Source organism: Macaca mulatta, chromosome 7 (genome assembly GCF_049350105.2).
Source record: "Macaca mulatta isolate MMU2019108-1 chromosome 7, T2T-MMU8v2.0, whole genome shotgun sequence".
NCBI lineage: Eukaryota > Metazoa > Chordata > Mammalia > Primates > Cercopithecidae > Macaca > Macaca mulatta.
The window spans coordinates 35,771,877-35,794,336 of NC_133412.1; the positions used below are offsets into that span (position 1 = coordinate 35,771,877).

The 22,460-nt window shown below is 45.8% G+C and overlaps 1 protein-coding gene across 3 annotated transcripts in view; it reads left to right on the plus strand.

The window, feature by feature from the left end:
• Nucleotides 1-22,460, plus strand: part of LIPC (lipase C, hepatic type) — a 176,666-nt gene that overhangs the window by 67,367 nt on the left and 86,839 nt on the right. The window lies entirely within an intron of this gene.

A 22,460-nucleotide genomic window follows, 5' to 3' on the forward strand; every position in this document is an offset into this window, starting at 1 on the left:
TCATTCACTCCAGGGTCCTGACAGCCACTTGCTCAGAGCACGGGATGTTGGTAGGGCCTGCAGTCTAGGTTCCAGCTTCAGTGAGCTCTGGGACCTCAGGAAAAGGGCTTGACCCCTCAGAACATCTGCAGGAGTCTATGACCCAGACCACACCAAGCTTTCGGAACCTGTTGTGCTCTTTTACTCTCTCCCACTCCTCTCCACCCTCTCATGCTGTGCTATATCCACAATGCACCAGCCCAGGCTGACTCAACTTCCCGCCCACTGCTCCCCTTTAAGCTACGGCACCCACCCTTTTGCCCCAAACTCCTCTATCCTATCTGAGCCCCTGCAAACAGCCTGGGTCAGCCATGCCCTTCCTCTAACCAGGAAAGAAAGAAAAGAATCCATCAGGTCTTTTCTGTGTCCTGAGATTGCGCAGGTATTCATCCACTCCACTCCCATCTCCCTGACTCCTTTCTTGCTCTGTTTCTCAGGGACCTAGGCATTGGGTCCTGGTGAGTTTTCTACTTTTCCATCACTCCCTTAGGACCCCTCAACCTGTCTGCTCATCAAAAAAGTCCAATAAAGGGATTCATATCTTTGATACTTAATTTTATAGTACCTCTTGCGTAACTCTCAAGTTTGAGATCAATACAAATAAAATCATTTAAATTGTCTGATATTAAACACTTCTGACCCGAAAAGCAAAAAGCCTTTTAACGGATAGTTACATTGATACAAGAGTCACAATGAGATGCTTCAAAGATGAAAGTAATGGATCAGAAAATAGAACAGTAGAGAAAACACAGATGAAAGGCAAATAACCCCTTTTGAAAAATCCAAAGTTTTCATTTAAAAAATAAAATTGCCCAAAGCACTGTATTGTGTTTAAAAAAAAAAAAAAAATCATGATGAAAGGAGAATGTACCTGTCACCCTCCCATCCCCCTCTATACTTATCCCTTTCTATCTTTAGGTGCTGTGGTCTTTGTGGTGACTTTATTGGCTCAAGTTTCCTAGGCTGGTGGTCCCAGAGCCTGGTTTGTGTCTTCTTAGGAGCAGTATTCATAACGCAGGTGCGATGGACACCTGTAGGTGGGTAATGCCACCTGTGTGAACCAATGTGGCTCCAAAGAGCCTAACTTCCTATCTGCATGGTTAATCCAGTCAAAGCCCAGCCTGCTTTCCCATATAACTAGAGCTCAACAGAGCTTTTCATTAAAGCAACACATCATAACAAATACTTAACTAGTGCAAATAAAGCATTTTATTTAAAGCAAGTTTTAAAGACATATAAACATTAAGCACCAGAGCTCCATTCTTTAGCTGCTATTCATCACAGCCTATGCCAGTCCTTGAGTTCTGTCAAACTTGGGTAGAAGCCAATTTTCTAACTCACCTTCAACTTTCTTGGGATGAGTCCTTCCCGGGTTCCTTGTTTTCCTAGAAATTTCAGTGGCTTGATCATCCATCAAAACATATAGGGCAGCCAGGCGTGGTGACTCACACTTTTAATCCCAGCACTTTGGGAAGCCAAGGCAGGCGGATCACCTGAGGTCAGGGGTTCAAAACCAGCTTGGGCAACATGGTGAAACCCTGTCTCTACTAAAAATACAAAAGTTAGCTGGGTGTGGTGGTGTGCACCTGTAGTCCCAGCTACTCGGGAGGCTGAGGCAGAAGAATCGCTTGATCCTGGAAGGTGGAGGTTACAGTGAGCCAAGATTGTGCCACTGCACTCCAGCCTGGGCAACGGAGTGACTCTGTCTCAAAATGGAAAAAAAAAAAAAAAAGGAACACAGCAGAACACATAGGCCTTCTCATCTAAAGTCCAAATAAGAGAATACTATGACTGGTTGGCACTGGAGGAAAGAAAAGCTCTATCACTGCTCCCTTACTTTTCTGATGTTTTGGGTTTCTATGTCTTATCCCTTCAGGAACCAGGGGATAAAGAAGATTCTCTGTCACGTGCACCCTACATTGGCCCATGTCACTTCCCTTCTTCCAATCAGAACCAGTCATTTCCCCCACTTGATTGCTTCCCTAATCTTTGAACTTTGAAGCAGGATGTATTTATCGATTGATGGATATTTACTTATAATTGGTACCTCTTATGAAAGCCAAGCTTTTATATCTGGCTTTTAACACAGACTGTGCTCTTCAATAGTCTTAATGCAGACTGAAGGTTTTTCAAATTCACATTTTTAGAAAAGAGTTCCATTAAATTCCACATGAACAATGGAAAAAGTTTTAAATGGGACATTACAGTCATCAATTAAACACAGATTATAGGCCTGGGAGGAAGAGACAAAGACCAAATGTTCAACCAAGGGCAGAGGTGGGGTGTAGATTACAGATCAGAACCATAACAGATGGAGTCCCAAGTGGATCCAGGAAGTTGGAGGGAGCAGGTAAAGTACTTGGGTCAGGGATTCACAGGCCTAGGAACTCAGCTAGGGCAGGAAGGCTCAAACAAGGTAAGGGAGCCAAGAAGGTTGGACCCATCCAGGGAAGATCGAGTCCAAGAGGGCAGGCAGTCATCACGAGTCCCACACTAAAAGCATCAAAACTCTCTAATCTCCATCTTCTCTACTCTGTGGTATGTTGTTGAGGTAGGAATAGGTATGCAGGAAACTAGGGAGACAATCATAGCCCTCGACGTCTATCGTTTCTAATTAACACAGGGCAGAGCAGTTTGATCTTTTGGTGAAGATCTAAAATTCCTCTGAAGTTCTATCAAGCCCGATCTCCTGATGATTCAATGCTAGTTCTAAAATAGGAAGACTTACTTCCAAAACCAACAGATGTTTGGGCTGTCATTATGCCTGCACTAAACTCACTTGTGATTTTACTGTGAAGTCCTGTCTGTGTAATTTATTAGGAATCATTTACATAAGATTACGTGGAAAATGTTATTAGTCATGAGGTATCTATCTGTCCATCTCAATGATTTGACTTTTACAGCAATGCAATGGGACATGCTGGGGGACCATTTGGTCAACTTTTCACCTAATGGTGGTACGATTAGAACTCCTAGCGGGTGACTCGGAGAGTGATTAGAAATAAAAAGGTTCTGGAAATTCCCCCACACTCTTTAAGGCAGCCTTTGTCAGGTATCTTAGTTTCGTGAAAGGTGGACTGATGTTTTCCATCTAGTATACAAAACATTTTCGAAGTAGTTATAGGACATTGAACAAGCCATTCAGCTCTCTGGGTCTGTTTTCTCATCTATAAAATAAAAGCCATCAACAGATCACATGATCTCTATGGTTCCTTTATTCTAAGGACGTATAGTTATTTTAAAGTCTTGGTTAGCCATCTTGACCAAACTAGCATCACAGGTAAGAAACAAGCTGCGAAAACCAAAATTCTTCTCTGGTTTATACCCTTTAAGTCAGAGGAAACCACTTTATATGTTGTCTGGGGTACTTTTCCCTAAACACATAATGGCTTTGTCTGCATCAAAGGTCATCTTCTATTTTCCTGCCCATTCATATGACCCCATAAGACCTTCCAGCATCTCAGTCAGCTGAGCATTTTACCTCCTGGAAAGCACATGGTTTCCTTCTTCTCTTTGTAGGTCATATGAAATGCTCATATGGTATGTACTGTAATCACTTAGTAAAGTTGCTTTTCACATATCTTCATCCAGAAAATTATCCCAACTCTTATATATACCTTTATTCTAATTTAATAATTCCAGTTTTCAAAACACTTTTCAGACGTCCATTGTTTTGTCTGAATCCTCATGACAACCTCATTTTTTATAGATTATTACACAGCATTCCTACTTATATATAATAGTTATAACTTTTTATTCCTAATAAACTTTGGCGTGACGTTTCATCAGATTCTGATAGTTTCTTTTTTCATTCATTGTATTCCTATCCAAATGTTTACTGACCCTGGGAAATAAATCTGGTGGACCAATGAAGCATGTATCTCAGAGGGTGATTAGAACTAAAAGCTGAAACGGACTTCAGTGATCACCTGTCCCACTCATCCTTGACCATAGGATCTTGTTCACAGTGACCAAAAGGTACACATCTCTCAGGGGCTTCCTGCTTGCGGAGCAGAACCTTTGCTTACAGGCTCCTTGTGTCTGTGAGCTCCTCGGAACCGCTCTTGAGCTCACAATGCCTGATTTGCACATATTGGGTTCCACTCCATGGCTTCTTCTGGTCCCCTCATAGAAGCAATGTTTTCCTTTCTTCAAATCCATCCTTTCCCAGAGAGCTTTGCAGCCACTTTTACTGGATTAATGAGTCAGCTGCAGAGTTTATGATCTAGTACTAGGCCTTCTAGGAAGCAGCTTTCCTGGGCTTATGTCAGGCTGTTCAAGAGCCTCCTGGCCTCCCTGCAACATTTGCTAGGCTACTTTTTCCTCCTAATTAATGGCTCTACCTTATCAGAGTGGCCCATTCTCAAATGCAGTAAATGAGTCCCTGATGTGCTATGTTTTGTTCTGGAAACTTCCCACGCTGCTCAGACCTGAACTGGGATTTGCTCACTGGGGCACAGTGGTTTGCCCACCAGGTATCCCTTACATCAAATCCTGCCCACGCTTAGAAAAACCACAGCTAAAAGTTGTTTGGCAAGTCTGGATGTTCACAGGGTTTTCCCACTGAGGGTCAGGGATCACACAACGGTTGAAAGCTTGAACCCTGGGGTCAGCTGGAACTGCCTCTAACACAAGGACTGCTCTTAACAAGAACTGAGGCTTCCTAAACTTCAGTTTCTGGGTCTGTAAAATAGGACCCACTTCCTATAAATGTTGAGAAGATTAATGGGAATAATGCATGTAAAATGCACAGTACATGATAAAAGCCCAATGATTACTCATTATCCCACTCAATGCTTGGGGAAAGACAAAGCAGCTAATATTACCCCAGATTGTAGGTAAGAATACTGGGTTCAAAAGAGGTCACATGGCTTACCCTTGTCTATACTGCACCTGCATGAACCATGGACCCAAACCTAAGTCCTAGCCACCTCCCAGACCCTTGCTCTCTCTGCTTCCCCAGCAGTGCCTCACAGGTCAGAGCCAAGACCTGTGTCCATGACAGTGATTCCCAAAGTGTGGTCCCCAAACCAGCAGCATCAGCATCACCTGGGAACTTGTTAGACATGTTAGGGTCTCACCCCAGACCTAATGAATCAGAAACTCTGAGAATGAGGCCCCACAGTCTGGGTTTTATCAAGACCTCCAGAGGATTCTGATGCACAGCCAAGGTTGAGAACCAAGGCTCCGTGGAATACTAATTTGCCTTTAGATCAAGCCCTGCCACCTGCTCCTGAGACGGATGGTCCACAAATCTCAATGTGATTCCTAACATGAGTTAAGCTGACCAACCCTGTGGCGTCATCAGGGGATTTGTGATTAATACATATTGAGACCGTTTAACCGTGGCAGTGGTTCTCACCCTCAGAAGCTCATTAGAATCATCTAGGGAACTTATAAAGTAACACAAAGGCCCACCCCAGACCAGTTCAGATCTAAAGACAGCCTGGACTGACAACCACACAACTACAGAGCTGCCACCCAGACTCCATGGAACTCCGCTAGGCTAGTAATAGTTTTACTTAAGGTTTATGTGTTTCATAATCCTGTTCCAGCAAATTGGCTCCTTTCCTCCCTGTGAACCTTGGACTCTCTGGCTGGCCAAGCCTCCACACCTCATGCCCACTTGTTTGCACAGCTACTAACGGTCATGAAGTTTTTTCTTAATGTACCTAAGCTCCACTGCCCAGAGCTATCCTGCTTGATCTGAAAACGTCATGATGAGATACAGTAAGCATTAAACATTAGTCCACCACAGTTGTTTTTCTTCTAGTAATTTAAAGGGCTTCAGGGAACAGTTTGTGTGTGTGTGTGCACACGCGCCTTGAGAGACTGGATCTCACTCTGTTGCCTGCGCTGGAGTACAGTGGCGTGATCCTAGTCTACTGTAGCATTGAACTCCTGGCCCAAGTAATCTTCCTGCCTCAGCCTCCCAAAGCACTGGGATCACAGGCATGAGCCACCATACCCACCCTAAGGAATATAGTTTTATGAGCATGTTGCCGTATTCAGAATTCTGAGCTCAGCTCTTGGCCCACTTGGGTCTCAACCATTTAGAGTACTGATTACCAAAGGAAGAGCACAGTGTCAGCTTTTCTCCTTTTCCTCAACATGGGAGAGGGGATTTGGCTTAGGCTCAAAGCCCTAGTGATGCTTTCTGCTCCAACCCCTTTAAATTGAAGATCACCAACTTCCCAAAAAGAGGCCACCCTCATTTTCCAACTTGGCTCAGGCAGGGAGGCTGAGAAGCTTGGGGCTGCCCATTCACCCAGTCACCAGGCAGATGGACAGATGAGAGAACTGGGGCCTTAAGGCCTGCCCTCAGGAGGCCTGGCACCAGGCTTTACAGCCCAGAGCAGAGAAAGACCGTGGCTGTTGCAAAACTCCTTGAGTGAAGTGACCCTGCCTTCTACTAAAAACATGGCCCAGTGGATTCCAGTTATTAACAAAGCTCGTTGAGAAGAAGCAAGAAAGGGATGGAGCAATGGCTAAGACCTCCCTGCGGTAGCACTTCCCCCAAGAGAACAGAGGAGTTGATGGGCATGGCATATTTTTCTCAATGTTGGATGACATTCCATCACCTTCTTCGTCTTCATGGAATCCTTTTTTTTTTTTTTTCTTTTCTCTGAGACAAGGTGTCCCTTTATCACCCAAACTGGAGTGCAGTGGTACAATCATGCCTCACTGCAGTCTCGACCTCCCAGTCTCAAGGGGTCTTCCCACCTCAGACTCCTGAGTAGCTGGGACTACAGGCACACACCACCACACCTGGATAATTTTTGTAATTTTTGCAGAGATAAGGTTTCACCATGTTGCCCAAGCTGGTCTCAAATTCATGGCCTCAAACAATGCTCCCGGTTCAGCCTACCAAAGTGCTGAGATCACAGGCATGAGTCACCGTACCCAGCTGGAATGCATTCTTTGAATTTTAAAAGACTATAAATGAGAGATTTGTTCAGAGAAGAGGGTGTTTCCTATGTACAAACCCAAAGACCAGCTTTTATTTTTTATTAGGTATTATAGTCACAGAGGTATGAAAGGGTATATAATATTAAGTCTAAGAAATTTTTATGAAATCTTTGAAGTAAAATGCATTTTTATAAAATTTTGAATAAAAATTTTAATAAAATTACTCAATTTTTAAATGTAACTTAAAATTATATTTTTATAAAATTACTCAATTTTTATAAAATACATTTTTCCTACTTTGAAAAGTAGTACATGCTTAATACAGAATTGGAAAAGACAAAAATACAGCAAGAATTGCATTTAACTCTATCATTTTAGGTCAAAACTTCAGATTTTGCCAAACACCTTGAAAGTATGAGTAGATAGAGGAAGACTCGTCCTTTCGTCTGTCTCCTTTTCATTTTCCTAATACCTAACACCTCTCTAATCTTTCTAGTAATGGGTAAGAAAAGCTTCCACAAAGAAAGGTAGAGAGAATTGAAGCATGGCAGTATTTTTGCGGGAGAAATTATAAGGTTTGAAGGCCTCAGGACATACCCAGTGATCTAAGGTCTAGGCCAGAGATGATAAGTAGGTTTTTTTTGTTTTGTTTTGTTTTGTTTTGTTTTGTTTGAGACAGAGTCTTGCTCTGTCACCCAGGCTGGAGTCCAGTGGTGCAATCTCGGTTCACTGCAACCTCTGCCTCCCAGGTTCAAGCAACTCTCCTACCTCAGCTTCCTGAGTAGCTGGGATTACAGGCACACGCCACCATGCCCAGCTAATTTTTTTGTATTTTTAGTAGAGATGGGGTATCACCATCCATGTTGGCCAAGCTGGTCTCGAACTCTTGACCTCAAATGATCCATCAGCCTCAGCCTCCCAAAGTGCTGGGGTTACAGGCATGAGCCATGGCGCCCAGCTGATAAATAAGTAGCTTTAAACACAAGTGAGGATTCTATTCCATCAGGAATGGCTGCTTTATGCAGAAGGACTTTAAGATGATATCAGGCTAAGGGCAACAGAATACTGTAATCCATTAGCCGTATCTGTTATGGTCATAGGAGCAGCAAGAGGCAGTCTGAGTGCTACACACTTTACAGTGATCTAGGGGTGAGCTGAATAGTGAATGGAGATTTGCCTAGGAGAACCTTCTGGAGTTAGTGCTCCAAAAATCTGAATCAACCAAATGAATGAATTGAGCCAAATAGAAATGCATGACTATTCAGTTTTTATTATGTAGAGAGAGGCTTAGAAAGGGCAGGCACCTGGAGTTCCTCCACCCTCCTCACCCAATCACAACCGCCCTTACTGCCCTGCCAGTCCAGCCACATGCCCTTTCCGTCTCTCTCAATGACCCTTCTCAATGACCCTTGGGCTCCCCACTGAAGCTCGCTGAGGGCAGCGAACCCAGCTCTTTGGGGCCATAAAGGCATTAGTTCACCCTTCTCAGCCCCTTACCTATTTACTGGGTATTTAGATCAGGCCAAGTGTGGTGGCTCACGCCTGTAATCCCAGCACTTTGGGAGGCCAAGGTGGGTGGATCACCTGAGGTCAGGAGGTCGAGACCAGCTGGGCCAACATGGTGAAACCCCATCTCTACTAAAAATACAAAAAAGCAGTCGGGCATGGTGGCATGTGGCTGTAATCCCAGCTACTTGGGAGGCTGAGGCAAGAGAATCACTTGAACTCGGGTGGCAGAGGTTACAGTCAGCAAAGATTGTGCCATCACACTCCAGCCTGGGTGACAGAGCGAGATTTGGTCTCAAAAAAAAAAAAAAAGATGATGATCTTGGAAGGATTACGTCTGTAATTCCTGCACTTTGGGAGGCTGAGGCAGGTGGATCACACGAGGCCAGGTGTTCAAGACTAGCCTGACCAATATGGTGAAACTCAGTCTCCACCAAAACATACAGAAATTAGCCAGGTGTTGTGGCATGTGCCTGTAATCCCGACTACTCAGGAGGCTGAGGCATGAGAATCGCTTGATCCTGGGAAATGGAGCTTGCAGTGAGCCAAGATCCTGTCACTGCACTCCAGCCTGGACAACAGAGTGACACTCTGTCTCAAAAAAAAAAAAAAGATTTGCCCGTTCCCTCCAGGGACACACAGCCTATGGGAGAGGGACAAGAAATATAATTATATTTAAAGAATTATAAAACAATTTTGATAAATTTAAAATTATAATGAAATCATTGTAATTATTTAGATCAGAAAAAATAAAAGCAAGTAAGTGCCAGGCATGGGGCTAAGCATTATACTCACCCACTGTATTCCATGTCATCTTTACGATGGCCTCGTGAGGTTTACTAATAGAGCCCCCATTTTACAAATGAAGAAACTGAGGCTTAGAGCATTCAAGCTAGGCAAGGGCTAAGCCATGACTCAAACCCAGGTGTGTCCGACTATGGCTGTTACTAAGAGGGGAAGGGAATCATCTGAACTTGGGCTTGACTCAGAAAGGGGCATGGTTTTGGTAACTTTGAAAACACTACCACCCTACCCTCTAACACTGGCAGAGGGGAGCTGGACGGCTGGGGAGGGGCAGGACAGCAGCCAGAAGCAACAGCCTCTGCAGTCCCAGCAGCTGGGACCTCATGCCTCAACTAAGGATTGCCCAGCCCGGGTCCTGGCCCCCAGCACTGGGTATCAGCTCAGAGCAGTGAAGGCTGCTGGGGGCCTGTGGTTCCTGCATTTCCTGTGCTTATGCTGCCAGGGTGGGTTTTTTGTGACCAGAGAGAAGCAGGGAAAATTGCTGAGAAGTCAGAGATCTGCCAGGGAATCGGTGATGAGCCCCAGGAAATGCTTTTTGTCTAAAAATATGCCATTTCTGAAAGGAAAACAGTCATTAGAGGGTGTGAGAAGCCCCCGTGGTGAGGAAAGCAAAACAGTAAGACTCACTGGGAGGCCAGTGGAACAACAGAGAAGCCCATTACCCACCCACTTCCTGTGCGATTAACAAGACGTTTGGAGGATGAAAGGCAAGCAGACAAAATGACAACCCACAGACAGAACTCCAGGGGAAATGTCTGGGGACAGCATGGGGAGATGCAGCAGGGAGGTAGGAGGATAAGAAACTGTTCCAGTTAATATCTTTCTGGCATCAGCTGGTTCAGCTATAGATTTGGCTAAAATTACCTGTGTACTTACTAGATGCCAGGCAGTTAGGGGGCTTTGCTTAAATCACTCTCCTGCATTCTTTACACAGCACTTGATGAGGGAGGAAAGTGAGTCTTGGAGGTTAAGTGACTTGTCCAAGGTTACACAACTGGGCAGGGAGACAGACATGGTTCCATCCCAGGTTCCCTGATTCCAAATCTCCCACTCATTCCAGTGTACCAACCTGCCTCCAATAAGATCAAGAGTCTTTTTTTGCGTGTGTGGAGACGGAGTCTTGCTCTGTCGCCCAGGCTAGAGTGCAGTGACACGATATTGGTTCACTGCAAACTACACCTCCCAGGTTCCAGCAATTCTCCTGCCTCAGCCTCCCGAGTAGCTGGAACTACAGGTGCCGACCACCACACAGGCTAATTTTTGTATTTTTAGTAGAGACGGGGTTTCACCATGTTGGTTAGGCTGGTCTCAAACTCCCAACCTTAGGTGATCCGCCCGCCTCAGCCTCCCAAAGTGCCGGGATTATGGGCGTGAGCCACCACGCCCGGCTTAAGATCAAGAGTCTTGACCACCCCCAACCTAGGTGTTCTCAGTCCAGTTTTCCTGGCAGACTATTGCCATTTTGCATTCCTTATTTTATCTTGTGTTGAAGCAAACAGGACTAAGGAAACTCCCTACCTTTTTTATTAATGACTCATTTTCAGCTAAAACACATTGTAGCCACATCAGATACATGTGCTCACCCAGCAAAGATGTACTGTGGGAAGGTAACGTCTAAGTTACTTGATCCAAAGCCCTTGTACATCAATCGTCAAGCACCCAACCCTCCTTTGCCGAAATTTCCAGGGGACTGGGCCCTTGGGTGGGGGAAGAGGGGACAGTTTCTTCAGGGGCCTCTCACCACTGGGAAGTGCATCCTCTCTGCTGGGGGCAGTAAAAAGGCTTTACATGGGCCGGCTGTGGCTCATGCCTGTAATCCCAATTCTTTGGGAGGCCCAAGCAGGAGGATTCACTTGAGCCCAGAAGTTTGAGACCAGCCTGGGCAACACAAAGAGACCCCACCTCCACAAAAAATACAAAATTTAGCTGGGCTTGATGGCTACACACCTGTAGTCCCACTTACTAGGGAGGCTGAGGCAGGAGGATCAGAAGGTCAAGGCTGCAGTGACCCATGATTGCACCTCTGCATTCAAGCCTGGGCAACAGAGTGAGACCCTGTCTCAGAAAAAAAAAAAAGAGGCTTTTCATGAATTTCACATTCCACCCTCCACCGTCTTTGATATAGGTAATTTATCAGCATTTTGTAGAGGAGGAAACAAGGTCTCCCCTACGTTAAGCCCAAATCCAGTTTGACCTTGGCGACACAGTGAGCGTCCTTGCGTGGAGGTACGCAGGATCGCTGAGGGTGACAACCTTCGAGGTCCCTCCCTGGCCTGTCTGCCCAGGCTGAACATCCTCAGAGACCTCAGCTCTCCTCTCAGCACACAATTCTGCTCCACTCATGGCCCTCCCAGCCACCCCTGGCTTCTCAAAGCTACTCCTGCATGGAGGCAGGTACAACTAACCAGTGAGCCTCCTGACCTGCCCCATCCCATTGAGGAACTGCTTCTAGGTCCCTGTGGATTCTGGGCCTCTGTGAAGTGGCGAAAGGAGAGGACGCATCTCCAGCTACCATCCCTCCACCTATTTTCTAAGGAAACCAGTGAGTTATCAAATGCCACCTCTGGTGGCCCCGTCTCAACCCTCACTGTGAGAGGCCTTCCCCAAGTCAGAATTTCCCACAGGGGAAGTCACTGTGGGCTTCTCTCTCCTTCTCCTACCTCATGTGGTCAGGAAGTCCAGCCGACCTTTTCTCCTGTGTGTCTCTCAAATGTATCCCCTGGCTCCCCTCCATTGCCACTGCCCTCTTCAGTGTCTGGCCTGTGCTCCCACCATAGGCTTGAAGCTGGCTGCCCTCTCACCTCCATCCTCCATACCACAATCCTGGTGATCCTTCTAAGAGGCAAAGGTAATCATGCTTCTTCCCTGCTCAAGATCTGTCAAAATATTCCGTGGCCTCCAGAGAAAAGGTAGACAGCCCGGCCACCCAGGCCCTTCACTATCTGCCTCTAGACCATCTCCAATGTCCTACAGTGTCCTGAATGTTCCCTTTCCCTGCCTCTGCCCAACACACTCCCATTCTTTCAACACCCAACTCAACTATTACCTTCTCTCCATCAGATCTTCCCTGAACTACCTCCCCAAAACAAAGGCAATTGTCCCCTCTGGTTCCCCACCACCACCCCCTGCTCACCCCTGCTCAGGCACTCCTGGAGCACTGTATTGCAACCACTGGCTCACACATCTGTCTCCACCAGCAAACCACTAAACCGTGAAGAAGTGGTTTGCTTAGCCAGGACTTGTGCAATGAATGGATTTGCAACAAAGGGAGCCACTGAGAGAATACATGACCCAAGTCATGGCAATTGGTCCCCATGGAAGCAGCAGCTCAGGGCAGGGCCCAGACTTAGGCAGGCTTAACTGTGCAGGACATTCCATTAACAATAGGCACCACTCTGAGCATTTCCTATGTGCCAGGAACTACGTGAAGCTCTCTACCTGGATTCTGTCATTAAAAAGGATGAGTTAATTAATGGAAAGCGAGTAGAACAGTGCCTGACACAGTATAAGTACTGAACACACGTTAGCAAGAAATGTGACCGATCATTTATGGGACGGTTCTTACACCAGGCAACGTGCCTAGCACAGTCCACGCACTGTCTCACTCTTCACAACAACCTTGGGGGGAGGGCAGTCCTGTTTGTCCCCATTTTACAGAAAAAGATACTGAGTCTTGGCTAGGCCAAGCGATCTGCTCCAAGTCTTCAGTTCGGAAGTAGCGGATTTGGTCCTCCATCCCCAATCCATCTGCTCTGGCACCCAGGTTCTCGGTCTCTGGTACAGCAGGGTGCCAAAGTCCGGTTGAGAAGAAAGCAGGCCAGGTTTTTCAGGCACAGCCTGATGCAATATCCAGGGGAAACACATGGGACTAGCAGGCTTCCTTTTCTGTCACATTTAGTCTAATATCACATTTAACATACCATCCTCCAAGGGACAGAATTCACAGGAAACCATGCAGTCTGGTTCCTCCCGATTTCTCCTGTGTGCCATAGTTATGCCTTCCTTCTGGGAAGGTGTGAGTTGGAGTCAGTCCCCTCCTCATGCAGCTGGGGAAACTGAAGCCAAAAGCGGTTTAGTTACTCACATGGAGCTAAGACCATCACACCAAGCTCAGGCATGGGGTCAGTCCACCAGCAGTGTGGACCTCACCGTGCCGGCTGCGTTCCAAATGACAGTGGCATGGTGCCACGGACAAAACATGAGGTGTGCAGCTGGACCCCCAGAAGCCCCGACTCTGCCAGGTGCTAGCTCTGGGACATCTTGGGCAAGCCTTTGGCCTCTGAGTCTGTTTCCCCACCTGCGAAACAAGCCAGAGAGCTCATTCCTCACAGGGCTGTGGTCAGAATGCGCCTCTGTGCTTGGTAAGCTGTCAAACGTTCCTCAGTTGCTGCCCTTAGTAGCGAGCTCAGAGGAAAGCTAGTTTCACCTGTTTCCGTTGGACTGCACTGTACCCAGGGCACGCCCTGCCCTCTGACAACAATCAGGGTCATTCTAACTCAAAGCAAACAGCCTGGTCTCAGAACCGGTCTTGCACCACCATGGCGTTAAGCTGCCTTCCCATTTCATCCATGTTTGCTTAGCTGGGTGGGATCTTTCCCCCACAAGCTCCTATAGGCGGTCACATTTTTCTTTTAAAGATACTTTCCCTTCGACTATAGTCCACAGGCATTGGAGGATGAAGCTAGTAGGTTGTCTGTATATAGACTTTCTTCCAGGGAAGAAAGCGGCTTTGCTATCTCCTACCTTTCTAAACAAAATCTGCCTTGATTTTCTCTGCCAAGATATATCTTTGGATGGGGTAAAGCGCTTCTGAGGGAAGCTACGTGAGCTGTGTTGTAGCTGAAGAGAGAATTGAAAGAGGAAGCCGAGCTGAGACCGGCAGTTCCGGGGCTGGAGCCCAACTTTGCAGAATGCCTGCATAGCAGTTTGACCCCAACAGATCAGGCTCTTAGGGACAGAAATGAAAAGCACTGAGAGAGGGGAAGTGTGGGTGGAGCTTATGGACATTCTATGAGCCAAAGCAATTTTGGAGTCTAATCATTTGGGGGAAAATATTTGCCATGTCATTTTAAAGGGTACAAAACAGAGGAAAATGAAAGGATTCGAAAATAATTGGTAGCGCTTCTCCTTTTACCCTTGTAGAAGACAGCTCTCTGGTTTTCAGCTCCACTCATTCTGCCCTCCATTGGGAGCTCCCACAGAGTCTTAGAGATGGATGATGCAAAAGTTAGAAAATGCCTGTGTTTCCTGCTTGCCTTAATTTAAGAAATTGCTTGACTGAAAAGTGAATTTCATTTATAGGATAAAATACTTGATCTCCAGAGAAGCCAGGCCTCAATACACTGATTTTTACCATGTCACTTCCCCCTAGACCTGTGACAACTGGCCTGATTCTTGGGGAAAATTTGAGTCACATGGCAGTCTGCAGGTGCCCACAAGTCCCTCTGTGATGAGTACCTGTCTTCCCAGTGTCATCTCACCTCCTCCTCTCCAGCCAGGGGGACTCGCACCCTATACCCATCCCATGCACATCTGTCCCAGGCTCTGACTTTCGGCTCCTACCCCAACAAGGCCCCACCTCCCCCCATAATTCAGGGTACCCAAGCTTGGCCCATCCTAAAGCCATCTCTGATAACCCCACCAGCACCTGTCTTCATCCAAGCTGGAAGTGATGAGTGAACTCTCAGAATAAACAATAGCTCACATTTCCTGAGATAAGAGCCAGGCACTTTACAAACTCACTCTCATGTGTGGTTTTGTTTTGTTTTGTTTTGTTTTGTTTTGTTTTTTGAGACAGTCTCACTCCATCACCCAGGCTGGAATGCAGTGGCATGATCTCACCTCACTGCAACCTCCACCACTTGGGTTCAAGCTATTCTCCTGCCTCAGTCTCCCAAGTACCTGGGACTACAGGCACACGCCACCACACCTGGCTAATTTTTTATTTTTAGTAGAGATAGGGTTTCACCATGTTGGCCAGGCTGGTCTTGAACTCCTGACCTCAAGTGATCCACCGTTCTTGGCCTGCCCAAAGTGCCGGGATTACAAGCGTGAGTCACTGCGCCCGGCCAGCTCACTCTCAATCCTCCAGCAACAATACAGATATTACTATGATTTATCCCCATTTCATAGAGGAGATAATTGGGACTTAGGGAGGTTATGCAAGTTGCCCAAGGTCATATAGTTGGTAACTATCAGAGCCAAGAGTTGAACTCATACCACCTTTCCCAACAGGACCTTGAGCTACTAAAACTACCATGCACTTGTTTTATAACATTTACAGAACTATACTTCAGTGGGCAAAGGCCATGCATGATTCTTCATAACTCCCACAACACTGAGCCACCAGGAATCAATGCATGAATAAATGAATGAATGAGAAAATACCCACAGACTAGAGAGTTAAGGCAACTTTTATAAACATTAAAAGGATGCCATGTCAACAAAAACGCACTAAGCACCAACCATGTGGCCCACATTCTGATGGACTCTAGGCCCCAGGGTTGAAGCCAGGGTCCACTGGACTTTCAGGTATTCAGTGAATTCCCACTTTCCAGCCTAGAAGACAGTCTTCTATTGAAGACTGCTTTTCAATCTACTAGCTGCTTCTCTGTGCATTATTGCTTAGCAAACAGTGTGATTTATGCATGAGACACACACATTAAGACGCAATGTAGTTATTCCAACTGTCATAACTACTAAATTGAATTGAATGGCAATCTACTGATAGTTCAACCTCTGCAGGAAAGAGTAATCAGCCTGAAAATAATCAGTGCAATAGCACTGTAGTGACATTGTCAAAAACTGTATAAACAGTAGGAAAGGTAATGTTATGGCTGTCACTTATTAATGCACAGAGTTCTGGTGTTCCTAAGATGAAGACCACTGAAATTTGAAGTTAATTTGTCCAAACAGAATTTCTAATCAATACCTTTGATTGTTCTTTTGTCTCTATACCTTACTAAAGTCAGGCCATTAGCAGTGTTTACAACATTACAGGCAAATGAAATTGGGTCTCTGCCTGGTCCGCCTACAAAGGACTTCTATTGCAATAAAAATAATCAATTGGATTCTTCATTTTCTGCTGGGTCCATGAGATTTCCTTAATAATGTCAATGCAGATTGTAATTTGTAGGAAAAAAATAAATACTGGTTGCATGAGGCATGAAATTTCAGACCACAGAAATGCCATCTTTTCTTACAGAATTGTTTTGTTATAAGGGTATGTGGCTTGGACACTTAGAAGAGACCTTGGGTCTGGTGCCCAATTCATCTTTCATAGACCTATATTTTGTCTTCCAAATGTGCCTTGTACGTTTCTCCTTCTGTACCTTTGCTCTCCAGTTGTTGGAGAGGAAAAGGTCAAAAATTAGTCAGAAAATCACCATTAACCCCCAGCTTGACCACTCACTAGCTAGTCATTTAGCCTCTGTGGGCCTCAGTTTGCTTCTCTGTAAAATGAGGCAGAAAACTATGAAAGTGCTTCCCATCTAAGTTCCCCAGGCTCCTAAGACAATGCCTGGCCCATAGAAGGCACACAGTATATGTTGCTTGAGCAAATGAGTGAATTTCTTGCATGGTATCTGGCATGTGATCAGCACAATTAATGGTTCCTTAGAAATTAAGAGTCTGTTCCCCACCAGTAACATTCATCTTCCTCTTGGCCTGGTAAAATCTTACCCATTGTTCAAAGCTAAAATCAAATTCTGCTTTGTCTGAGAAACCTTCTCAAGACCACATCAACTAGAAGTGATCTGTCTCCCTAAACTCCTAAGACATGCATTGTCCATAAGCTTCATTCATTCATTTTATCTACTTATTTTTGAAACAGAGTCTCGCTTTGTCACCCAAGCTGGAGTGCAGTGGCGCAATCTCGGCTCACTGCAACCTCTGTTTCCTGGGTTCAAGTGATTCTCCTGCCTCAGCCTCTCAAGTAGCTGGGATTACAGGTGCCCGCCACCACAACTGGCTTATTTTTGTATTTTTAGTAGAGATGAGGTTTCACCATGTTGGCCAGGTTGGTCCCAAACCCCCAACCTCAAGTGATCCGCCCCCACCTTGGCCTCCCCAAAGTGCTGGGATTACAGGTGTGAGCCACTGTGCCTAGCCTATAAGTGTCATTTAGAACAAGCTTGTCCAACCTTCAGCCCAGGACGGCCTCGGTCCAGGACGGCTTTGAATGCGTCCCAACACAAATTCATAAACTTTCTTGAAATGCTATGAGATTTTTTTCATGATTTTCTTTTTGTAGCTCAACAGCTACCATTAGTGTTAGTGTATTTTATGTGTGGCCCAAGACAATTCTTCCGGTGTGGCCCAGAGAAGCCAAAAGATTGGACAGTCCCGATTTAGAACTTGGGACTCATGGCCTTGTACTGTTGGTTCTCTTCTCAAAGGATTTCTTAGCTGCCCAGTTATATCACAAGCTTCTGGGGGCCAGGTCCAGAGACTTTTGTTCCTGATGATCTCCACAGCTCTCCACAGCCCCTAGTAAAGAGCATGACACACAATAGAGGTTCCATAAGCATCCACAGATTGACTGGGGAAGTGTCCAATTCCCATGGAGATGGTCAGATACTCTGGAGAGGCCACAGTGAGTACAGGCCCTACAGCCCTCCATGGGATACACTGGGCCTCTAAAGACTTGTCTTCTGTAGCAAGCTTGCTCCATTTTGCTAAATCTCTTCCCATTTGTAAGGAAACAGCTATCCTCATGACTTGTGGTGGGAAGGAAACTGTACAACCTCTTCAGGGGACAGAGTGACAATGACTCTCAAAGTTTAAACAGCGCATACAATTTTAAAAGATTTTAAAAAACACAAATGTCCTTTGACACAGTAATTGCACGTATAAATGTTTATCTCACAGACTGACCTACACATGTATGAGAAAAGTCATTGAGAAAACTCACTTTTGGATTATCTGTAGTAGCAAAAGACTGGAAACATAAATGTCCATCAACAGGCAACTGGATAAATGAATCAGGCTATATCCATGCAGAAGAACACTATGCAGTCATTTAAAAGAATGAAGTTGGCCAGGCACGATAACTCACGCCTGTAATCCCAGCACTTTGAGAGACTGAGGCAGGCAGATCACCTGAGGTCAGGAGTTCCAGACCAGCAAGGCCAACATGGCGAAACTCCGTCTCTTCTAAAAAATATAAAAATTAGCCAGGTGTGGTGGTGGGCAACAGTAACCCCCAGCTACTCAGGAGGCTGAGGCAGGGAGAATTGCTTGAACCTGGGAGACAGGTGGCACTGAGCCAAGATCGGGCCACTGCAGTCCAACCCGGTCGGCAGAGCAAGACTCCATCTCTAAATAAAGTAGAATTGTACGTACTCATGTAGAATATTCTCCAACATGTAAGTCAAAAGACAAGGTGCCAACCAGTATGCATGGCTTCATCCAGCTTATGTAAAAAGGGAAATGTACACATGTATGCTTGTATGTACCTGTAATGTCTCCAGAACAATAGCAACAGCTGACTTGGGGCAGCAGGGAAAGAGAGCCTGGGGTCAGAAGCAGGAGGAGACTAGTCACTATATTCTGTATTCTCATTCATACGGACTAAATTTTTTAGCAAGTGCGTGCATTATCTTTCTTTTAAATTTTAACTTTATTTTTAATCAGCTGATGAAGTCACATGTACAAAATCATGAAAGTTACACAATGGTACATGGTAAAAAGTCTTCCTCCCAGCCCTGTCCCCAGTCACCCAGTTTCCAGCCTAGAGACACCTAATGGGAGCCCTTTCTTCTGCCGTTTTTAGAGACAGTCCATGCATTGCAGGTATTTTCTTTTAAAATAATCACAATAAAGTGAACTGGAAGAAACGTTCCACTGACCTCGCCACCCTCTCCAGCTCATGCTGTGTTCTCCAGAGCCAAGCTTTCAGACAGGGTTGTCTACGTGTATGGAGGAGTAAAAACAGTTCCTCGGGCTTTGGGGTCAGACAAACCTGAGTCTTCAATAATTGACCCAACCTCTCTAGGTCTTATGGCGTCACCTATAAAATGGACAATTCATACCTGGCTCTTAGGTTGTTATAAGGGTAAGAAACAGTCCATGAAAAGCACATGGGTCACTTAGCCACAGCCACTCTAACGCTCTGGGCACCAGCGCCCTCCATGGCTGGGACCCCTCCTCACTGAGCAGTGCTCCTGGAGGCAGCCAGAGACCACAAGACCCCTGGATGTCCCCCTAATCCCCTGAGAAGTACGTCCTGTATTTCTGAGGTAACATTTTACAGTAAACATCTACAGCAAGCAAAATACCTTGAGGAGCTCATGATCAAGACCAGTCCTTCCTGGGTTTGGGGGCTTTTGAAAAGGCCCAGGGTTAGACATCAGGAAACCTGTATTTGAGGCCTGACTCTGCCATTCACTGAGCCTCCTGGAAGTGATTCACTTCTCATCCCAAGCCTTGCACAGACTGGGTGGTGATTCCTGAGGCCCAGAACCTGGCCAACCTCATAGCCTCAGTCAGGATGTGTTAGCAGAGCCCTTTGCTCAGCAAAAGCATAGCTGGGTGAGTCTCTAGACAGTGTGTTTTTCAGGCTAAAGTATCTCCCTACCATGGACATAAAATGACATGGGTACAGAACACACTAAATTCTTCAAGGTTACAGATTTAAGTTCTTCAAGAACGGAGTGACTATTTAAGTAAGCAATTGGCACACCGGCCCTGCAATTTACACAGTGATTCCTATGATCCAGAGGGTAGAAGAAGATTTTGCTCCTCACAGAGGTTTTGCAGGACGTGGGTGGGGTTGGAGGGGAGGCTGCTGTGAGGGTAGAAGCGGGTAACCTCTGTCCCTTCACCATGTTTCTCTTGCCCTATCACCATCCAGCATTCACACTCCATTCCCCAAAATAAACCACAGATACAAAGTAGAAAGATACTTCTCCATCTATTTTTTAAGTAAATCTAGGAAGTTAAAGATCACAGCTGTCTCCAAGAATACCATGCTCATTGAGTAAAAATATCTCTTAGCAAGTTGTCCTAAATCAATTTTTTTTAATGAGAACTCTTTTTTCCTACTTAGTATTGATAATTTCACAGCTCTGTAAAAAGTGCTTCTGAAACAAGAAAACTGAGTATTTTCTAATTTATTCTCTGGGAGATTTGTCTGCTAATCAAATACCTTCATTCCCTCCATACTTAAAGGGGGCATTTTAAAGTGACTTTCCCAGGCGTTCCAAATTACTTCTTGAGGTTTATTATCTGTTTTTAAATTTATGTCCAACATGGGCTCTCTTCTTGAGGACTGAACTGTTTCAGAAAATGATGGAAATCTGGGGTGAATCTACCAATAGTGTTGAGTCTCTCCGAAAAGACAGTTCATTAAAACCTGAAAGGTTTGACCCTCTGGCTCTATCTTTTTGGCCTAACGTCCTAACACAGGTGTGGACAGGGTCAAGCATGCAGGCCTGTCTCTGATATCTGGTTATAGCGAGGCTGTCCTTGGCATTTCACATCTTCTGCATCATACATTATTTTCACCTCATTATTCGATTCCTACTCCATTTGGTGATAATCCACTGTGTGGTAGGCAGCTTTCTGGGCACCACCATACAGAGAAATGCCTTAGCATTCGTCCCTGCCTTCAAAAGGGCCTTAGGATCAAGAAGAAGTGGACACAAGCACACCTGACTAAATGCAACATGATGGAGGGTGCATCTGGGATGTGAGCAAAGTGCTTGGAGACAACTCCTTTTATTTATGTCAGAAATGCTTCCAAGGCATCTACCATGGGCCAGGCATCGTGCTAATAAGGGCTTTACCAATATTAATTCATTTAATCCTCACTGAAACCCACTGAAATGGATACTATTCTTATCCTTTTGTACTGGTGGGAAACTGAGGCACAGAGCAGGGAAACAACTTGCCCAAGGTCACACAGCCAGTCAGCTCCAGGTAGGGCTCCTGGGGTATGGGCCCTGGAGCCCACACACTCTGACTCCAGGGCCCACGCTCCTACCACCGGGCCACACTGCCTCACCACACACTTTCTCGCCAAATTGAAAGACACTAACTAAAACCACTTACAAATAGAGTATGCCGACTGAGAATGCTCCAGAACACATTGAGGAAGTGACATTTACACTAAAACCTGAATGATGAACAGGAGTTAACTGGGCTAACAGGGGAGGAAGTGGGTTTATAGCCGTGGTTCTGGGTGGGGAAGGAGTATGATGTGTTCCAGGAACTCAGCAAGGCCACCAGAAGAGGAGGGTGGAAAAGAAGGAAGAAAACAGCTCAAGAAGAGGTTAAAACATGAGCAGCAACCATAGCATTCAACACCCTCACTACAGGCCAAGGGTCATTCTGTGGTTGGGTTTCACAAGAATGATAGGAATGTAACAGCTTCGGCAGGGGTGATAGCATCAGTTCTCATCATCCACTGATCACTTGGGCTGATGTGTACAATGCACTGGAAGAGGACGGTAGTTGGGGGAGGAGGGGAGGGAGGGGGTGTAAGCAGGGAGACCCTGGGGGAGGTAGCAGCCAGGAGAGTGTTGATACTTCCATGGATGGGCTGGAGGTGGATTCAAGTGGATTCAAGCGAGTTTTAGGAGACAGTATCAACAGGTCATGCTGCAAGTTTGATTATGTTGGGTGAGGAGAAGGAGTCAATGGTGGCTCTGAAGATTCTACGTATTCACAGGGTCAGGAAGCACTTGTTTGTCACAGGTTTGTTGGGTGCCGGAGGGGAAGAAAGTCCTGTGCAACAGCCACACGCAACGTCCATCACTCCCCTCGCTCTCAGGATGCTTCTGGGCTCCAGACCCTTGCATGTGCTGACCCTGGGCTGGGGGCCATTTCCTTCCTTCAGCTGAAGACCTTTCATACTGTAAGATTCAGCTTCAAAGTCTCTCCCCTCCATATACATCACACACTGACACTGGACCAGGCACTTATTTGGATCTCACAACATCTCTGCCAAGAAGATATTGCCATCCCTGTTTTACAGATTACTGAGAATCAGAGACGTTCCAAAGCTGGCCTGTCATTTGTGGCATAAGCGAGAGAGCCCACTGACATCCCAGCACTGCCTTCCCAGCCACACTGAGGTAGAGGTGGGCTTGGCCTTGGGGCCCCTTCTTCTCAAAGGCATTGAGGTTACTTTCCATGTAGATTAGAGTTGAGAACTTGAGGAACAATGAGAACTTCTGGAGCACATGCTGTGGGCTGTGTGA